This window comes from Manduca sexta, chromosome 8, assembly GCF_014839805.1.
Source record: "Manduca sexta isolate Smith_Timp_Sample1 chromosome 8, JHU_Msex_v1.0, whole genome shotgun sequence".
Taxonomy (NCBI): Eukaryota; Metazoa; Arthropoda; class Insecta; order Lepidoptera; family Sphingidae; genus Manduca; species Manduca sexta.
In genome coordinates, this window is record NC_051122.1 from 2,688,666 (window position 1) to 2,710,938 (window position 22,273).

Here is a 22,273-nt window from a genome sequence, read left to right on the forward strand (position 1 = left end):
TTGTCTCAAAACGCTTAGTTTATGCTTTCGCTGTTTATAGCCTACAGTATAATGCCCCCTAAGCCCGTCTTAATCGTCTGTCTCGATTGTCTATTATAAATATTTTAGTAGTAGGTTGGAATTAATTGGCGAAGGTTAAGGGTTGATGTCCCTGTAGAGTGCGTGGAGTTTTAAATACTTTACTAATGGAACTCGATACGGCATCTCCAGTATCCAGACTTTGCTAACTACTAGAAACATATTAGAACTTGTTGATAATCTCTTTAATGTAAATATTTCTTCAAATTATACTTTTTAAGTTGAAAATACTTATAATTTATTACATATTACTAGGTTTTCTCATGACTCCATTTTAGTTGAAGTATATTCGCCATATAAAAGAGTAACTATGAAATTTTCTGGGATTAAAAATAGCCTAAATATCTAGACTTAGCCAGTATGCGAAATTTTATCCAAATTCATTCAGCATTTTTTGCATTAATTTCTAATAAATCTAAACATGCATTTAATCTTCGATCCTTTCTTATTGTTAGAAAACAATAAACTAATCGATATAAATGATTTGTAAGCATGTCAAAACACCTTTGTTCTGATTGGACCACTTACGCGATGGAACGAAAAAAGCGATTGGCATCGTTTATCGAAATGGCCATCGGATGATTGTCATCTTGTCCAATTTACAGCACTCGATTGTCACGTGTGACAATCAGTAGGGCCGCCTCTTTCGACGTCACAATTACTGTGGCGCGTAACCCACTGTAACGAGTCAGTGTCCACTCCTGATACATACTTGAATATGTGGCCCAACCCTTGTAAGAGATGTAATTAAGCCTCGTTTGTGAGTGGAAATTAAACCTGTGGTTAAATCTGCTCGGGGACGGAGAGCGATGTACTACTGGTTTAATGGAAAGGGATATTTGCTCCCCTGGACAGTTTATTAGTGTCTCTTTCAAATTAAAGTACTTTTGTCATAGAATTTATTGCTGTGTGATATGTTGTTCTATTTGAGAACTGGACTCAAGATGTCACGTTTTAAGCGTAAATACGCTATGATTATACCCATAAAGCATAGGTATAAAAAATCTTTGAACATTTTGGTATGATTGCCTTGATGACGTAGTTGTATTGCGTGTGCGGTACGACCATTGTTATGAGGTCTTAGGTTCAAATCCCGGGCCGGGCAAACTGATATTTGTGTATTTCTGCTCACTATCAGCCCGGAGTCTAGAATTTTGCCCGATATGGTGATAGGCTCGCCCCTATCACATTACGGACGGGACATATATGGTAAAAAGTGAGCGTACGGTTGCACATCTGCTTACCCCTTCGCGAATAAAGGCGTGATGTAGGTATGTGTATATATTTTTGTATCTTGCTCTTAGTCCATTACTTGTATATTGAAAATCATCCAGTAAACAACTTTCCAATTGAATGATTCGCAGGTTCCCGCGGGAGAACCCAAAATTACTTTTCACAAGCGACAAAACACAAATTCAGACAGTCAATTAGTTGTGTGGAAACGCGGAAGTGGAATTTCGTGGAATTCACAAAAGTGGTTCATTGGGAAGTTTTTTTTAAAGAAATTGTAAAAGTTGCGCAGTTACAACAGAATTAGGGGAGACCGGTGAAACCCCGACTTTGGGGGCATTCATTAAATCCGAGATATTTTCGCTTTATGAACGCGGTAAATATGACGGAATTATTGCTCACAATTTATTTATGGGTTTCAAAATTAAATGGGCTGAATCATTCCGGTATTGAGTTAGTTTTTAAGTAGGTATTTGTGGTTGAAACGAAAATGGAGCATTAGAGCTCTTTGTTGGAATAGTTTGCTAAAGGAAAACTTTTTGAACTTTTAATAAACATCTTTTATTTGTACTTATAAATGAACGACATTGCACGATCAACATTTCACACAGACCATGAACTACAAGAGAACAAATACAAACCTTAGTTGCCACAAACTAGATGGCGCCACAAGTATGATTTATTTATAAGATTATAATATTTGCATAATACAACACTCTAATCGCCTTCATTTGGTAATTTATACAGACTGACCAACTTACTAGCTATATCATCATATTTAAACACATTAGACCAACCAGTACATCATACTTATAACAATAAAACATTACATTTGAAGTAGGAACTGAGCTCTTCCCTTAGCTTATTAATAAAAACTTACGTATTTCGCAATTTATTTTATTTCCGAACGTTCCCCGCGGCATTAATCACAGATGCTTAGTGCTCCGGTATCAGCCACTGAAAAAATATAACTTAAGAAGTTGATTAAAGCGGCACATTCGTCTACCCGCTGCGACGAGTCAACAGTTAAATGCTCCAAGAGATAGAGAACACGGTAGAGTAAGATGGCTTGTGGGGATTAAATCGGGATAAATTGTTGATAAATGATCGCTGACTAATAAATCTTATCTTCTTCTATACTTATAAAAATCTGTAGAGAAGTCAATTCTGTACATGAAATATATTTCCAAAATAACTATCAGGGGGTGATTAGGGATCGATACTGATGCCAAAAATGCAATTAGTAAATTTTTTGTCTGTCTGTCTGTCTGTCTGTATAACCGTTATAGAAACAAAAACTACTCAACGGATTTTAACGAAACTTGGTACAATTATTTGTCATACTCCTGTGCTGGTTATAGTATACTTTTCATCACGCTACAATTAATAGGAGCAGAGCAGTGAAGGGAAATGTTGGGAAACGGGAGAAGTTACTCCATTATTTACGCTTCCGTCGCGTGTGCAACCTTAATGGTTAAAGCTACACAGAAATCATGTATGACGGAAATGTTCTCCTTAAAATTATGTAAAAAATATCCCACGACAGCATATGTCTATCTTTTATGGTTGACTCACAATACCTTAGCAGTTCGAAGTTTTCTCATTATATTTGTCTACTCTTACGTTTATAACACTGTCAGTCATCCCTAATTAAAAAAGTTAACATTATTAAATATTCCATAAAAATAGAATCATAGAAATCGGTATAGAAACACCAATGTTATACATGAGATACGCTAATAATAAGCCATCATGCGTGAATACTTAATCATGCTATAAAGATTATTTTTGTATATATATATAAGGTCGCGAACGCACAGGCAGGCGGCTTGCTTGGCACCTAGAGGCTAGCGAATCACCTAGCGAGTAGCTTCGTAAAACGAACATTCTCGAACGTTCGCGACCGGCTCCATTATTGAAGTCCGAAATCAACGCGGGCGAAGCTGCGGGCGGAAGCTAGTCTGGAAATAAAACTATTCTTCCGGATTTTGTCGCGATGTTTTATATAATAATTTTCTACCGAGGTTACGAAGTCTTTGTAGCCTACATGTCACGAGGTGGACTGGGCGTTGGTCATTCCCCCCGTGGGCCCGAGTCGGTTAAATTTAAATGTAAAGAAAAGACCTTATATTCCTTTGAAATCTCCTTGAGGAGAAGATGATAAATAACACGATATCAAATAACACCGTCTTCTATTTCTCAAGCCTATGTATAAAATATCAATTTATTGCTACATCATTTATCAATTTTAATGCATTACATGGTTTCTTTTCAACATTGTTATTAAAATAAAGTTCAAAATGAAGAGAGTACTTTATAGTAACTTGACCCTTATGAACAATAACAATAAGCCCTCACCTACCAAACTCAGTAGCGGGCAAAGTCATACATTAAAGATTCTTTCTTTTGTCAGATCATGAATGCCTTCCCGGGAAGTAGAGCTCAATAAACGAACTTGTACTACGAATTTCCATTCGTGATTCGAGTATAAGCAATGGCGGCTATTTTTAGTTCAATAGCGTCTAGTCAACTTAATGCATAACGAATGAGAAAAGGTTGGAGTGATGGTGAAATTATTGCCATGGCTTTATTCAAATGCATTATATTGAAGGATTTTGATTCGTAAGTATTTAGTGTTGTAGGTAGAAGGAAAGTAAAAAAAAAGAACATGTTGTTTGATATGTTGTGTTAACTGCAACTTAGAAAATACTGTTTAAAGAAAACTAATTGTAAGAATAAAAGGTTACTGTTACTCATAAATATAGAGCATCAAGGTATTTTCCTGTTTCAGACGTAGTATGAGGTGTTATCATACCAAAATTTTGCGAGCTATATATTCGAGTTTGCTTTGCCTGCCTTTAAAATATAGTAAAGTCGCCCAAGAGCTTTAAACATTATTTCATATTGACTGTTAAATATCTGGCTTCAATGGCCACAAACATTCAGTACTTCTTATTTGCGATCCAAGACTATTTATGACAAATATTAATTATGTTGTTACTGTAATTACTATTGCCTCAGTGGCGTAATTATATTGGGTACGCGATACGATATTGCTTTGAGATCCCAGGTTCAAATACTAGGTCTGGTAAAGTGATATTAGATTTTTTGCTCAGTATCAGTCCAGAATCTAGAATATGTGCCCAAAACGGCGATAATCTTGCTCCCTATCACAGAACTATGGGTCAGAACACATGACGAAATAATACCCTTGCTGTATTTCTGTTTATCCGTTCTTGGAAAAAGGTGTGACGTGGTGTGCGTGAGTTATAATTAAATGGTATACATCCTTACAGTTCTCTCTATTTAATGTTCTACTGTAGAATTCCATACGAAGGCAATAAATTAGTGGATCAAATTCTGGGTCTGGTAAGCGCCTAATACGTTAGCTTTAGACTGGATCAAAGTTCCCTATTTAGGCCATAACTGTGTATGCTAACTTCGGGTTTCAAGTTTTTGATTATGTTCAACTCACTAATTGTTTAAGTATTAAGCTTGCGTTATCGTGTGAATATGAAAATAATTGAATATTAATTATTTATGACTGTATTATGATGAGGTTAAATATTCAGTATGATTTATTGAATGTTACAAATAAGTAATTTTTGTTTAATACGCGGAGGTAGGTCACCTGATTTTGTTTGGTATTTTTGTAATGTTGCCAATTTTTTGAATTTACCCCTGTAACTGGTGGTTTTGACACTATTTTTAGCGGAAAATATAGGCATTAGTGATTAGTGGTGATTTTAGTGGATTAGTTTACATTTAGTGAGAGGAAGACGAAAAGTTTGTAAAATTTTGTGATACTGTAGCTAAAAAAAGATCAGAAAATTGTACTTTTAGTGGATCCTAGGCGTTTGAAACAGTAATTTCCTGTGGTTTGGGTAAACAAGAAGGTAGCAACACTGATTTTTTGACTGGATGGGTGTGGTCTGGTTACGTTCAAAATTTTCGCAATTATTCGTTGGTTCAATTTTCACTACATATTCCATCACGTATCGAACGGTAACTAATAGTACTTACCTACACCTTTATAAATAAAAGTATCCTTAATTTGATCAATTTTATTTTTCAATAAATTTCAATAAATATTTATTTTCATATAACACGACCTAACAAGCATTTGTACGTATTTTATTTTTTTCGAGTCGCAACGCCTCCATGTTTTGTATACGTAGCAGTGTGACTATAGAATCAGACATTTAGTAAAATTAGATTTTAATTATTATTCGCAATTAATATGGCATCTATATTTCCAAAAAAATATAAATGTTAGAATCATATTATCAATACATCTACTCAATAGTGGCAAACATAGTTTCGACCATATAAAACAGATTTACAAACACTTGCGTCAGTGATTACAGAGTCATTACACTGGCTGCAACCATCAAATGGGAACATGACAATCGTTGCACATTGTTGGACGTGTTGGTTTTCTATGTTTCAACCTGAGTAATCGCAGACCGATTCAAAGTAGATTTACAATAAAGCAGATATTTCGCAAAACACCTACTTTCTATACAGTATCGCCTACACGGGTGTTCGTATAGCAGAAAATTGATTTCGGCAGCTACACAGGTGGGCGCTGGCACATTGTTCGCGGGTCATACCTAGAGCACAGCGGCCATTACCGGAGATAGTGTGGAACGAAATTATAATAAGGGCAACAGAATTAGTTTGAAGATGTTTGTAAAGGAGGTATAAGTGGTAAAGTGTTTCGGATAGATTAAACCATCGATCATACGGAATGATTAAATTCATGGTGCTTTCAATTTATCTGAGAAACTGTAGTAATTCGCAATAGTGCAATTTTTTAATTAGGCGTTGTATTTTATCCTGCGAATATTATCTACTGACACGATTAAACTGTTTTTTGTTTTATATTTTCAAAGTCAAATCGAATATTTTGATTCTACTCATTCTAAACGGGATATGTTGTAGGCGAGCATGTAGGTTACCATAATACTAGTTAGTTATTTGTTTCTAAAGTTTGTTTATAATATAAAAATACCTCGATTTAGATTATAATTTTTTTCAACATTTCATTTATAATATGCCCTCCATTTTTAATGTCAGTACTTACTAAAGATTTTTCATGCTAAAATTCTAAAAAGGCTTTAACAAAATCTCATTTAAAGAACTGGTCCAAATATTTTCCGTCCGTATGTCGCCAGCTTAAGTTGTATAGCGTCTGGAAACTCGTGGAATTTTCGTTGGAAATGTCCAGTAATGGGGCACACTGTTGGAATAGTTATTTTTAATTACACGCAAGCGTTTTTACTGGATTTCATTGGATATTCTAATGATAATGTATTATAATGTGAGGATATATGGTTAAAATATAAATATTAATTTTGCTTCATTTAAGTTCTATGCTCTAGAGTATCTGTTTTAATTTCTGCTAACTCATACCATGCATTTGGCTATTTAAAGGAACAAGCACATAAAACACACACACACACACACACACACACACAACATCACGCATTTTATCCCCCGAAGGGGGTATGCCGAGCGCAACCAGGGCACCCACTTTTCGCCAAGTATGTGCCGTCCCATGATGTGACAGGGGGCGAGTCTATCGCCATATCGGGCACAAATTCCAGACTCCGGGCTGATACTGAGCAGAAAAACCCAAATATCACTTTGCCCGACCCAGGATTCGAACCCAGGACCTCAGAGCGCTGCCGTACCGCGCATGCTACGCCACCGAGGCAGTCGACAGTCAACACATAAAACAACTAATAAATACAATACAATAATATTTATTGACATAATAGCAAATGGCTATAAATAAAGAACAAATTCGACTGTCTAATTCAATCCTCTACAATACGTTTCAAACAAAACTGTGCCATATTTACATTTGAAATCCGTAGCAGAAACTGGCGCGTCTATCAAAACATTGTATCGTGTAATTTTTCTACACGACTGACTTGGGATCGATGTCTGCCTCCGTCTGTGTTTCATTGCTTGGTTTTACGATCACTCATAAATCGTATTTTATATCGATCGATTGAAAACCGGCAGTTGTTTTGTTTAATATTGCTTTTGTTTGTTCAAGTTGGTCTTTACGCATTAGGTCAAGATGTTCGCTTTAACTTCACATTTGGATTAACAACCAGACCAATTCTGCTGTAGCCTACAGCTGTGTGGCTTTCTTGTAGGCAGAGCTAGATGTAGGTGTACATAATAATTAAATAAACTATGACAGGTGGAAAGCAAGTTATAATTACCCGTCTAATTAACACAGATGTCATTTAATTGGCACGTGGTTAGTGCACGTGAGTGTTTGAACGCTTTGTTAATGCGGTGTTAGTCAATGTTATGAATTCAGCACCATATGTGTATAAGTTTGTATAAATGGTTTGGTAGCTATTGTGGTTTAACTCTTAACAAATTTTGTAACTATCTTTTGGTCTTTTTTCGCCGCCAAACAGTTATGTTCTGTACTATATATATGTATGTGTTTTGTCTTTCGCTGTTGCTAAGCAGTACACAGTGATATATTCTGCACTACCAAAGGTGGAATCATGTGATTTTATTAACTAGTCATAGTATTTGTAAAAACTATGAGGTGCAGGATTATAAATACAAGGTATAAAACTGACTTTGTAATGTTCTCAAACTCGTAATGTCCCGTATTGTTGTTTCACATGAAATTTAAAGTTCCACAAACGAAAAGATTGGCTCGTAATTTAGTTGCATAATTTTTTTATTACAATAGTAAAATTTTGTACACCTACTCAACAATGTTTTTTGCTACTGGTAGGACTTTATATCCGCCCGAATACCACTGTATACGAGGTGTTAAAAACCGCCATAATGGCTAACTTAACTTGGTCGCGTTCCGGGTTCAGCCTGTGTATAACCAGTATGTGTGTATAGACAGCCCTCTCAGGTTCTCGTCAGTCGACATTCCATTGGACCCCAATCCACTTATCATTAGGTGCAGTGGGATCAGTTTGCCGTGTTTGAATAAAAAAAATTGTATGATTTTCTATAAGTATTTTACCTTGCTATATTAAACTTTATTTGAATTGTAAAAGTGTATACCATAGTTAAATTCACGCAACTATTCCATTTTCGCGTTGATTCTTAATACAGTGTTGCAACGAAGTCTTGTTTTTCTGCACACTTTATACAAAAGCAATAACGTAGACTATAAAGCATTCACAAATGATCGTAAAATTACAGACTTCAACTGCGTTTGAAATGAATAAACTCCTAATAACGCTTTGTCCTGTAGACAATGACGCAGGATTTAACCCGGAACAGACGTAAAAAACACCTGAGTGTACAGTTTTAATCATCTCCCCGGGGTCTGTATTGACGTCTCAATTTTGGCGTGTTCCAGAGACACTGGCGGAGGCAGGCGATACTGTAACAAATGAAGCGAGTTTACTGATGTACATATGTTAGAAATATTGTTAAAATTCAGTGAAATTTGACGAAATAAAAATAATTCCCTTTTTCTTTAAAGGTGTAGGTTCAACCAGGGCACTTTTGTCATGTGTGTTCCTTCCCTTTATATGATAAGGGGTCAGCTTATACTGTGCTAATACTGAGCACAAATATTTGATGGCGGGTCAGCCTATAGTTAGCAGAAAAACTTAATGTCACTGTACCGCTACGGGATTCGAACCCGGGACCTTAACCTAAAGCAGGTAGAGAATTTAATAAAACGACTAAAACCTATAAGTGTGTTTAGTCACATAAATGTTAGTTCTCATCTACGAAATTCAACTGGAGGGTAGGTCATCTCGTGAAGGCCATTCGATGCCGAGCAATTCTAAGATAAAATTCATTTAAATTAAACTATTTTACGAATTAATTAATATAAAATTCATTTTTCAAACTTGAGATAAAACTTATTCATAATACAAATACATGAACAAGTCAAACATAATCGTATGAATATAAAAGTTCAACCATATATAGTTAATCATTTATATTTCGTATTCAGATTGGAAAATCAGCCTTATGTATCAGTTGAGTTCTAAGAAATTGTCTCACGCATACAATAATGTCTGGTTGTTCGCTGTCTCTCATCACCCAGTACTGCGCACGTAAGAGCCTCATCTTCGCCGGCAGCTGCGAGCCCGTAGATTACTTTGCAATTGAAAACAAATAATAATAAATACAGGAATTGCGAGCACGCCCCGCCGTCGGAAAAACGGCAAGTATTATACGCTGGTAACCATCGCACTGAAGTATTGGATCGAGCCAGATGCTACACCACTTGTTTCATATCGATATTTTTAAAATATTTTGAGAATATTTCTATTGATTTATTCTCTACAGTGTTGATATTTTATTTACGAGACTTTGAAATTGTATAACTGGGTTTTGAAATTATAAGTGACTGAAAGCACTAAAATTGTTCACTCATCCAAATAGCATGTTCAACCAAATCACGAGACAGCATGCAAGCATGTTGGTGGTAGGATATATTTTATATTAGCTTGGATGGCGACTACCGTACACAAAGAGTTAAAAACCGTCATAGTCGCCCACATAAGTGTACCGCATTCCGAGATCAGCCTGTGTATATTCAGTTCGAACAGGCCAGCATAAATGAAACCCTTTAGTAATCTTGGCCAAAGAGGAATATTGATTGCCTTCGTGATCTAGCGAAGCATATGTTAAGTTAGGTTAGGAAAGTTCTAGATCCGATTCCCGGGTTGGACAATACAATGCGCTTTTTTGTACCCATTTTGCCTAGTATCTGATAAGAAATAACCGCGCCGAATGGCGGCCGATGTTAAAAACAAAGCCGACTCGTTTCTGCGTACGTAAAAATGCGTTGTGATGACCCCGTATTGTAGTTAGGATAAACCGAAGTCCAATAGGTATATAAAATGCACATCAAGCCGTACAAATGAGCCCATAACTGGGGCTCGGAGGCGGCCGGTCGGATGACGTCATTGAATATAAGTCAATAGCACACATTATAACGATTGGTGTCATAATGCTACTGATGTAGGTCGCTCTGGATGTGACAGATTTGGTCTGTTTATTTTATTGAGATTGTCAAGGAAATTATGTTTTTTTTAACATGTTTAATTGAAGAAAACAAAATGAGGAAACCTGCATACTTAAGAAGTTTTCAGGAAGAATTTTGAGGTTGTATGAAGTCTACCAATCCGCATTAGGTTAGCGTAAACTAAGGCCTAATCTCTCTCAGTAGTAAAGGAAGCCTGTGACCAGCAGTTGGACATTATATAATACTGGGCTGATATTGTTGTTGTTCAATTGTTACTGATTAATCAATTATTGTACTCGATATCTGAGAAAGGCAACTAACTAGTTTCAATGAAAAAAGTTGGCTGACTTTTCACGCGCGATTTTCTTGCATCACATAATTCACTAGATTGTATATAAATTCACACAATTAAGTTGTTTGACCTGGAATCTTAAACCTCACAATGCAAGCTAACTTCACCTTCAATAATTTACTTTGTCTAAACGTAATAAGGGTCTATGTCCCTTCAATACGCCACTGTTCCGTGTGGTATTCGTGTCACGAGCGCCGTGGGTTCCGCTGACGGATTGGCCGCGCGGCCAGCCGGCATACTGATGCTGTGACACGGGATAGTTCACATAAACATATAACCAGGATTACGATACATTCGCACAACTGCCGCCATTTGTTTTGTCCTAGTTAACGGCCAGGGACATTCGTCATGATAATGTCCCGGATTTGACTGTTTACAAAAATAAACTTTGGAACTACTATTGTTAAATTTTCGTGCAATGAAAATTATTAAAATAATTGTTTGTGCTCGATATGGTAATTTTTTTATATCAATCATAGGTAACATAGCAACATACCTTTATACCATCATATTATGCTAGCTTACTTTGATAGCTTTGATACTGTCATTTATCTGGTCATGTCGTAAAACATTGCGGACATTTTTAATCGTATTGCTGCAATCCTTTCAAAATAATGGTGTGGCTTATATGGTTTTATTGAACAATACGTTTTTGTTTTGCATTCCTGCTGAAAGTAGATACTTAACTCTTCTCAACACCAATCTTTAACTTTAGTCAAGCTAATTATATTTGTCCAAAGTTAGACAAAGTCGAGTAGAATATTTGGCTTTTGTTATGCGGCCGCTGTCCCCCTTAAACAGGGATTATACTAATTGTTGGGTATACATTTACTTACATAGTTTTCCTCCCTACCAGCTCCACTGCTTGGCATTCTGCGACTGTTTCTCGGATTGTACCTTAACGCGTAAACTTTGAACTTGGACAATATTGTTGGTCTTTTTTATGTAACTGGCAACTGAGTATTCAATTTGAAAGGAAAGTTTCTTTACAATTGGATGACAAGATGAATACCTAAGTGAATTGTTTCATGATCAGACTTTTTCCAGAAAAGTATTTCTAAGCGGCTATAAATTCGATCTAAAGTTATATTTATTATTAAGTAGTTGGGCAAGCGGCTCCATCCACCGGAATCGACTTAAATACTATTATTTAAGTCGATTCCGGTGGATGGAGCCGCTTGCTTTCTCATTTAATTTACACATTCCTATGAATATGTAAATTAAATGAGAAAAAAATAATATTCCACTGTATATTTTCCTAAGTTAAAACGTTTGTATGCCAACTGTTATCAAAATCTGTTTCATGGAGGACTTTTACTTTTATTAAACATTCAGACTTCTCAAATTCATGCATTAAAAATAATATTATAAAAGTCCGAAGTCCACACATCTCACAGTGGCACTGTACCTGTCCGTTCTCATTTCATAAGAATAATGATAAAGATGTGATACATTCGGTTCATTTGCGGTTGGCTCGCTGCCCCGCACGACTCACGAGATCTATTGCTTCTCGTGCGCTAGATGGCGCTGATTTGGAAACTTATATAAACTGATGGAAATTCTACTCGTTTATAGTATATGTTTAAATTAAACTTTATGTTTAAGGTATATAGTTCGAATTTTGAATTTTAAAATTGATTTGGTATTGGTTTTGTAGAGATGTATGTACTTTATTAAAAATTAAATTAAGAAACAGTACGAAGTGACAAGTGCCGCGTCGGACGTCCACCCATAAGGGAGACAGCTGACCTCATAAAAGTCTTAGGAGGTCGCTGGATGCAGGCCGCTTACAATAGGTCGATCTGGAAATCTTTAGGGGAGGCCCAGTCAGAGAGGTTCAGCAGTGGACATCTTGCGGTTGATGATGATGATAATGGTATAACAAGAGTTGTAGACAATTTTGCCTATTTGGCTGGAAAAGGCGGAGGGGGGGGGGGGGGGTGATAACCTTGTTATTGGAACGTAACGCTAGTGACATTGCTATAGAGGTCAATGATAGCTCTCTCTTCCAATCCTCAATCTTCATACCAAAATGTTAGCAGCGCATTCAATTCCTCAGACGCTGGATGTCAATGATCTACGGCGTATTTTAAATGAGATACTTGCATGTTTACTTTATCATTAAAAACATGGATTTATTCGACACCTTTCCGAAATACAAACATAAAAGTGTGTATTTCAAAAATAATAAAAAATGATGTAAAACGTAACATGAAAAATCACGCTCATCCGAAAAATTTTATAGGATAAGGTCAGTATCCTGTGTTTGTACTGAATTGTGTGTATTGGGTAATTGTGTTTGTAATAGTTAACAACGAAGCCTGCCCCGCGGCTTTGTCAGTATTGACTACCGGTGGCGCGGGTTCAATTCTAAAGCGAAGGAGGGCGCGTGCGCTGGAGCGGGTTTTTTTAAAAGTAGTTTTTAATTGTATTTGTTTTTCGGCTCATTATTAGTCCGGAATATGAAATTTATGCCTGATAGGGCGGTAGGCTCGCCCCGTATTGCATCATGTAACGGAATACGCCTAGAAAATAATGGGTGCTCTGGTTGCATCTTTCTTTGGGGTTAAAGGTGTGAAGTATGTGTATGTTTTTAGTTTCTACGAGTTAAATTATTAATTGGTCAACAAGCTCCTGTGTGTTTTTTGTATTCCGACGTAAAAAACATTATTGCCAGAGTACCTTATCATAAAATACATAATATGAAATTAATGTCTCAATGGGACTGGCGTTTTGTGGTGTCATCATGTATTTTACAATAGAAAATCCTAGGTGATGTTGCTTCTGTAAATACATTATAAATATAAAAGATGTATAAAATGCATAAATATCAAAGATGGTTCATTACTTCAAAATATAACCAAGAAAACTATAATATTATACTTAATTTACAGTATAATTTTGATATTTTTTTTATCAACACTATGTTCAACAATACATACAAATAAATTAAAATCAACGTATTATCATAGATAAGTTTAGCTAAGTGCCAATGATTTTAGTTGACGACTGCATGCAAATTGAATATAAGTATTAATCATCATCATCATTATATTTTAAGAATCTAATATAATATATTCTAATATTATTGTTGGTTATAGTAATCAAAAATCCTTATTGGATATCTATAATATGAATAGATATCTTTTATATGATTATTTAATCAATAACAGCCTTTTGCTTCTAACTTGAACCATGTTCAGATACTTGGGTGTTATTAGGTTTATTCGAGGGGAATCCGCTTTGTTCAGCCGCGGGTAAATACTCAAACATATATAAGTGTGATTTAGGCTCCATAATTGGCCAGTTACGTATTGACCTCATTCAGTTTAACCTTTCCCACGTTATAACTGCTTGGTTCATTTATGTTAACTTTAAGAAACGTAGGAATAAGTTATTGATGTTTCTTATTTATTTCGTTGACTTAAATGTCATGTCGTCTTCTATTAGCTTCGTAAATTATATATTTAACTAGCGTTTGCTCGCGGCTCTGCCTTCGTGATTTTTTGTTTCGGAATAAAGGTTCTGCTTTATATTGTCGGGATAAATTAAGGCCTATATTTTAAATTAGACTTCTAGAAATATATCGGTGCATCCAATTCCATGTAGTAAGTTTTGCGTGATGTGTGTACAAAGACTCGCAAAAAAACTTAGCTTTTGTTTTGTTGCATAATAAATGTTACTTTTTATTTATCTATAATTGTACAGACATTGACCTTCTACGATTTTATAAAATAATATATCGATTATAAAAATGACAATCATTATACATTTTAAATGCTTTCCTTTGCGGTTTTCATGCAGGATTAATTTAAGAGTCCTTCGAATTTAACTAAATCATAATGGTTTTCTATCCACCATTGGTACTACACGGTTACTACTACGCGGTTCGACCGATCCATTCACATGTCGAAAACTGTCTACAGCATGGCTTTATCATTATGGTATATTGTATAAAAACATACAAACTCTATTCATTTAAACATGTGTTTCTCGGCTTCCCATTCCAATATTTGCGTGATGCATTTCACGCATCTCTATGTCATCCAAGGACCTGAAGGTAAACACGTCGATACGAACTCATGAAGGCACTGGAGCACCTTTATTTTGACATTTGTAAATAAATCCCAATTTGAGAAGTATGGCCGCGGCTTGCCAACAAACTGCGACATGAGTGCTTTGTGGAAACGTTGAAGAATACAGGTGAATATTGGGAGCGGTTATCAAGTTTTCTTAACAATGAAATTATTTAGAAAATTTCATAGCATTAAAATATTGAAATAAGGACTGCCTGATCAACAAGAATTCTGAAGGATCTCTGATTATTTTTATCGTTTTATGTTTTATAAAATTAAACCAGCTTATTACTGTGATGAAGCGTCAAATCTGATGATAATAAATTATTATTAAATGTATAAAAAAATAATCTACGTATTGAACTATGTCAGGTTTTGTACTCGAGAAATAACTCGGGAAAGTATGTGTTGGTTTAATTATATCGTCAAGCGACAGGATGCAAGGAAGTAATCTAAGGCTTTGAAGGATATTGTAGCAAATAATATTATAATTATTGGCTTTTATAAGACTCTGTTTCGACTTGCACGAGACGACGTTATAACAAGGTTATAAATCGATATATTTTTTACTGAGTTATTACTCAGACTCAAATATCAAAGGTGTTGCCAATTTTAACATCGATGTAATAAATAATGCCGAGACGTTTACCTGCGGGATACGCGTCCGTATGTCCCTCCCCAACCTGGTGGCACATGCAACGCCGAGACATGAGCATTTTGAATCTGCATAACCTATTTTTCCGACAATCTTTATCTTGCGGGAGTACATTTATGTAAATTAAATGTCGTTTTCAAAACGATGCATAGTTCTAGAGGGTTATTATTATATCATTATAATACTTGTATGTCACAATTGTGTTTTTTTTTAAGATATCGTTGTTTACAGTAGCAGTTTGGACAAAATGTGTCAATATCCTTAGTGACTTGACTGGTTCTGAACAACTCGACTCACAACTACGAATTACAAAGTACCTAGAGGCTAGAATACGACATTATGTATACTGGCTGCAGCGTACTACAAATCAGAAATCATCATAATTGACGGCTGAAATAGACAATGCGGTGGCAGATAACCAAAGACAGATAACACTCATGTATGCATAGGTACATATCTATCTATTGAGTTCGTGTTTTGTTCCGCGCGAAATATCTACCTTCTGCCACAATATTTTTTCTCTTCTCTATTTTTATGTCCAATATTGAATTCGCGGATTAAACAACGGAGTCGGAAAAACATCTCTGTTCAAAGGCATTCGCAAGAATGGAATTAATCAACAAAGGCAAAGTTACGATATCTTGGAATAAGAAGAAAATTTACTCTATTTTTTTCGAGTTTAACGCTTTTTTCATTTATTATATAACTCAGTTATTTTATTATGTGCTGTCCAAAATTTCCAATGCCAGGGCCGTAATCAGACATTCTGGTATTATAAAATGTATATTGATAGGCAGATGTCTTTTGCAAAAGGTCTTTTTGGGCACTTATTTTATTTATGTATTTCTACCTTCACGTATTATTAAAATACTGAAAAGTTATAATTAAGACGAAACTGATGTTAATAATTTCATTTATATATTAAAAATTATGCGATTGTAGCAGTGTCGAATGTAGTGCAAAGCTAGCTAAATAAAAATTTTAGAATTTGAAGTTTAGGGAAGTTTTGCTTATGTTAACGGGCAAATTGCCGCCTTCTTATATCGCCTTCAGATTTTGCATTAAGCATAACCTATCGCGTCATTCGATTCAATAAAAAAATCAAAATGGCGGCTGTGAACTTTTCATGGAATTTAATTAGCTGCGAGTTTATATGAATTTTTGTTTCGGACCGTGCACGTTGGAATGGAATGTCTGTTTTTCATTAAGTACATTGTTTGTCGATGGAAATATCTTGTGTAAATCTGAGTTATCTGTAGTTCGCGATGGCTAATCAATTTAAGCCGTATTATAGTAAATTTTAGTTAGAATACGAATAAAAATAATTGAACTACTGCATGACGACTTTTTATAAGTTATTTCGCAAATTGATATATGATAGCTTAAATGGGTCCTTATTTTTAGAGTTCCGTACCTCAAAAGGAACATTTTTAAAATCACCGTTGTTCGTCTGTCTCTCTGTCAAGGCCCTTTCTCTTAGGAATGAGTAGAGGTAGTAAGATGAATATCAAATACTCGGCCTTTAAGTTTCTTTTTGCTGTGAAAATATCAAACTTGTAAGCCAACGAGATTGAATAAATATGACAGTTGTTTCGAACGTTTTGCGATTACACAAGGGAATCAAAAACTGTAGGGTACTTACTTTCAGTTTACCTAGCATCGTGTAATTTGGCAAGTAGCAATGTCTCAATATGTACTTTAATAACAAAAAAGCGAATTTACTACTGCACACTTATTAGCTGGTGGTGCAATAAAAATGTAAAAGTTAAGCTTGTCGCGTTCGAACTGATATATTTAAATACCTTACATACAAGGTTGTATGAAACACTCGGTACACGAGTGCCCATTTTTTTTTCTCGGACGGATAAATTACATTAAATGTTAGTCAAAGTTATGTGCTACTTAGTGACTGTTTTGTACGTAATTGTCATTAGAGGTTATATTATTCTGGCCCATCAAATAATTTATACCGAAAAATAGTCGGATGTGATCTTTAGTACCTACTAAATAAATAGTAATGTTCATTCAGGAAGGTTTGGTCATGAGTGTAGGTATATCAACCTAGTTATTATTGTAATTGAATAAGGCTAGAAAAGTAATATTAATTTTCGTACAATTTTGACCTTACAGATAAAAATATGATATAAAAAAAAACAATTAACACAAATTTAGAGAATCTTTGACCCCCGTAGATCCTGTCTAATCCGTCCCCTACATTTGTATTCTTAATAAAGATAAATTTGGTAAGCTATTGCTGCCTATGATTAATGACTTCAAACAACAGGTGGAACGTTAATGTTCCCCTATTTTTCCCCTTTATAAATCCACCCGTGGTACCTGTTTTATTACTTTTTTATTTGTGACGGAACTCGTCAGGTAAGCGTTAAGTGTCCATTAATTATTTTGTAAATGTCTGGTACTTAATTCTTGAATGAAACAGCACAAGTTTATTGAAATTTTATGGTTTTATATTTAAAGTGATATAGTCAAGTATTTTGTTAATATATTTATATTTATCAGCTTGGTATTACTTTAATAGATTTAATGATACAGCGGACGGTAAGCTGAAAAAGCAAATGTTTTGTATCAGTTCTTTTTGTTTGGGTTTTGCGTTGATTTTGTCGCATTTTAGGTGTAGGAACAGATTGGTGAATGATGTATGATCCACGACATTCTGGCTTAGTTTGTCAGCTATAGCGATTAAAACCTTTGAGTTGCCACGTGTCTGTACCTCGCTGGCACCTCATAATCATAATATTATATTTGCATTGAATGTACATACGTACAAAACATAGGATGGTAATATATTATAAGTTCCGACACATTCTGCCAGATGGCGTGCATAAAATAAACTTTGTACCTCATTACGACAGAAGACTGTTGATAACTTCACCGGCGTGTTAAAGCTCTAGTTGCGTCTCTACCTAATCCTCACGGTAAAGATTTGAACATATAACATAACATAAACGACATGATAGTGCTACTACTTAAAAAATATCCTTTATGTAGTAAAAAAAGCCTTTCAAATTACTAAAACAAGCCAACTTTTATGAAATTTTATCATAACCATGATAATCTGGCCTACTTTTACTCTTCCAGTATAAATGTTTAACGAGGCCCTTCCGCGAAGGCACGATACCCCGGCCGACAGGATAACCGGGTTATGGTCCCCATGGAGACGAGCACTAAACTCGTTTTCCTGTAGTGAGTACCTGATCTTTTATACTTGTAGGGTATGAAATATCGAGAATAGATTATACAATCTCTTGCTTTATAATAAGTTTTGAAGATTGTTCATAATATATAGGACGAAATGGTGATTTTTTTTATAAGAGTATGTTTAGGATACATTGTAATAGTGGCGAAGGTTAAATCTGAAAGGGAAGTCGACACAAAATATAGGTAGTAATACTAATTATAATTAAATTTTAGCCTACTATTCTATAAATGTTCATTATTTATTTATTAATAATGTAATTTATTCTAATACTTTGCTAGAGAAAGGAATGCTGGCAGAAATCGGGTTATATAGATCCTTTGCCACTGTTGTAACGTCTAACTCTGCTGCCACACACAAAACCGCAAGCAGCGTAACATCGTGTTCCTATTAGAAGTCTTTTCAAGTCCATTGAAGTTTTAATAGACTGACTAAATTAAATTACTGGGCAATAAGACATGACATCCAATAATATCTCATAGCATACACTCCACAAGGACTACATTACTCATGCCTGTATTTTTGGGAATTAAGAGATATTACAATAATATTTCATGGCATACGCTCAAAGACTACACTAAGCTATGTACTCTACAATCAGACATGCAATCACAATTTGAATTTAATTAACATACGAACCTCCAACACTGCCCCACAACAGACCGTAACAGATGTTAGATAAAACAGGGCAACAATCTAGGTAAGTGTGGATACCATCGCGAATACCGATGGTGCAAATAGGCTGAGTGAGATATTGCGGCGCGCAAGTAGCCGCCGTGCGACATGACACAGGGTTACTTGCTACGGTATAGGATGAGATGTGGCGCTGGCCGACACAGCAGCTATATAACAGTGAGATCAGTGAAGGAGCCAATGATGTCCCTTCTCGGTTTTCAAGCTGTTGTGAGATTTGAAGTGATTTCCCTATGAAAAAAGGAAGTTATGTTCTGTCTCATGGTTATGTATACGCATTTTTTAGTTGTGACTTCGAATTATAATTGTTATAAGATTTTTTTTTTAATTTCATGTTTAGTATCATCGAAAAGATGCGGCATAAGTTGGTTATTCAATATGGGATTAATCGTTTATATTTGTTAGGTGGAATGAAAATCGTTGTAACATGTTTGAAAAAGTGTGTCTCACCGAATCTCATAGCTCCCATTGGAATGAGATATAATAAGCAAGCACATTCTTCTTTTATTCTCGAAGTTATAGAGAAAGGTGTAACAGATGCACCCACTTCCCATTGCATGTATTCCATCATATCATATGATAGAGCGTGAGTCTATCACCATATCGGACACAAATTCAAGACTCCGAGCCGATACTGAATGGGAAAACCCTATATAACTTTATCTAGTCCGGGGATCAAACACCGCAGCATTATAGTCGTACCGTAATACAACTGTGCCACCATGGCTGTCTCGAGATACAATGTACAGAAGAAAAATGAGCTTATAATTAATTATCCTACTACTTTCAAAGTAACTGTAACAACTGTATTACAGTTTAGATATTACGTATTTAATAAATGCATACTGCGCCACACCGGGGGCAAATATCTCGACTTGAGACCCGCGGCTCTGATAAGCGATAATGCTGTTTGACGCCGCGCCAGACGTCAGCTATTTCGCTGCTTTGACGTCGACGTGTATTGTAACGTTGGATATTAGTTTACGCGTTGGGAAATGTAACAGAGATGCTTTGTAGTTTGGTAATCAGTTATACGTTTAAAGTAGGATTTATTCGATGTTTGATCGCCTATTGTATTGAAAAATAGATTTAAAGTTGGTGACGGATAGTATATTTTACGTATTATAAAATACGATGCGGATTTGAAATTCACATGAAGAGATAATGAGTAATAATAATAATGTACATATAAAATGTATCCGTATACCATGTAATTTAAGTCCATTTTACGGTATTCAAATGTTGTAAGCCTGCATTTACTTTTAATTATGAGGCATAATTTTCGGTTACATAAAATTACGGTTCCCTACCAACAGGCTTAATTTTTTAATTAATCCTAATAAAACTAATTAAAAAATAACATCTTGCCGAAAGCAACAAGCCGAGTAATGTCTGTCAAATAGAGTTAAATCGTATTTTTTTTATAAACTTCCAAACAACGTCAAAATTAATTTGGAAGTAACGTTACCGTTAAAAATAGGAGTTTTTATAAAATACGTCATTTTTTGAGCTCCTGATTTAATAAATTGTACGAGAGTTGATCTAATGCAGGATGAGATGATTTATGGACGTTACAACAGGTGAATTTTAGCAGTTCGTTTAAAATGTTTTTGGATTTTTTTTTTTAAATTGAAAAATGAATTATATTTAACGAAGTTTGATGAGAAATATTGTTAAAAAACTTTTTTGTATTTAGCGATATTGGATGCACGATACGTGATGTTAAAAAATCGACAGCTAAGCTTAATAAAATAATATAACATGTGAATTGCGGTGTTAATAAGGACCCGCGCAGACGCTATCGAAAAAAACAAAGCCTCACTTTGACTCACGTGAAACCGCATAACACAAATTCTGCAACAATGATTTTGTAATTCAAAGCAAATAATTGTTAATAAGTACTATTTTTTATACTCGTTCAATCAGCTGAATGAATTTATGTATAATAACAAAAATATTTTTTAAAACAAAATCCCACAAATAAGTGTTCGTTAGCGTCATTGTGGGGTATAAAGATAGGATTGCATTGTGATCGCTTGATTGATAATCGATGTACCGTCGGCACAATCAACGCGCATTGTGCTCGTGAATAATCGTGGGTTATTGACATGCACACTGTACTTTATACAACAGTCTATGGTTGAAAGTCACGGGCGTCGAATTACGAGTGACAGAAGAGGGCTAGTTAATTAACTTCTGTGATCTTCTAAGGCGTTTAATAGGTGTTACTCGTGACTTTGCCCAAATGTAAAGATTTAAAAATGTAATTATTTCCTTCAGGAGCAAATTACCGGGACAAAAATATAGTCTATATGTTAATCCAGGACATAATCTTTATGTGTGCTACATTTCATCCACATCGATTCAACAGTCTCTGAATTTACTTTTCACAAACATTCAAACATCCAAATCTTTGCATTAAGATTGGAAGTAAGATATCGCCAAACATGTGAGTGATCTCTATCGCTTATATATTACTATACATACCGACAATATTGGAAGAATCATAGATGCACTGAGGGTATCAGAGTAAAGAAATAGGATTTAGAAAGGCGATGACCTTCGGAGGAATCTGGACCTTCAGAGAAATTTTCCCTGTCCTTCAAACTAAAACAAAACTTCAAATTTTTTATTAAAAACAGACAAGTCGATAATCCCTACCTACATAGCAATATATATATTTGAAATAGGAAATTGAATGCAATAACATTTTGTGATACACGATTCGAAGGTATTCATGCAATAATTTCCGATAGAGCCTTCCACAGCGAGGTTCCGATACAAGCCAGATACGCGCCGAGCTAAGCCAAGTCCCGACACTGTAAAGGTTTGCCACATTCTTGCATGCAGCACCGCGATACCACGGTTGGAGCGCTTGTCCACTGCTACCGAATATTATATCAATACCGTGAAGATTTTTTCCCTGTGTTATTGTGAAATGAGTTTTGAGAGTTGTTGTGGCGTGTTGTGTTTATCTATGTGT

General features: G+C 35.2%; 1 long non-coding RNA gene across 1 annotated transcript; it reads right to left on the minus strand.

Moving 5' to 3' along the window:
* Window positions 1–1,909: 1,909 nt before the first annotated feature.
* LOC115451371 lies at window positions 1,910–7,360 on the minus strand. Its single transcript, XR_003939363.2, has 3 exons — window positions 7,176–7,360; window positions 6,395–6,550; window positions 1,910–2,265 (listed from the first exon to the last, which is right to left on the minus strand). It is a non-coding gene; the product is annotated as an uncharacterized LOC115451371 (long non-coding RNA).
* Between the last annotated feature and the right edge of the window lie 14,913 nt (window positions 7,361–22,273).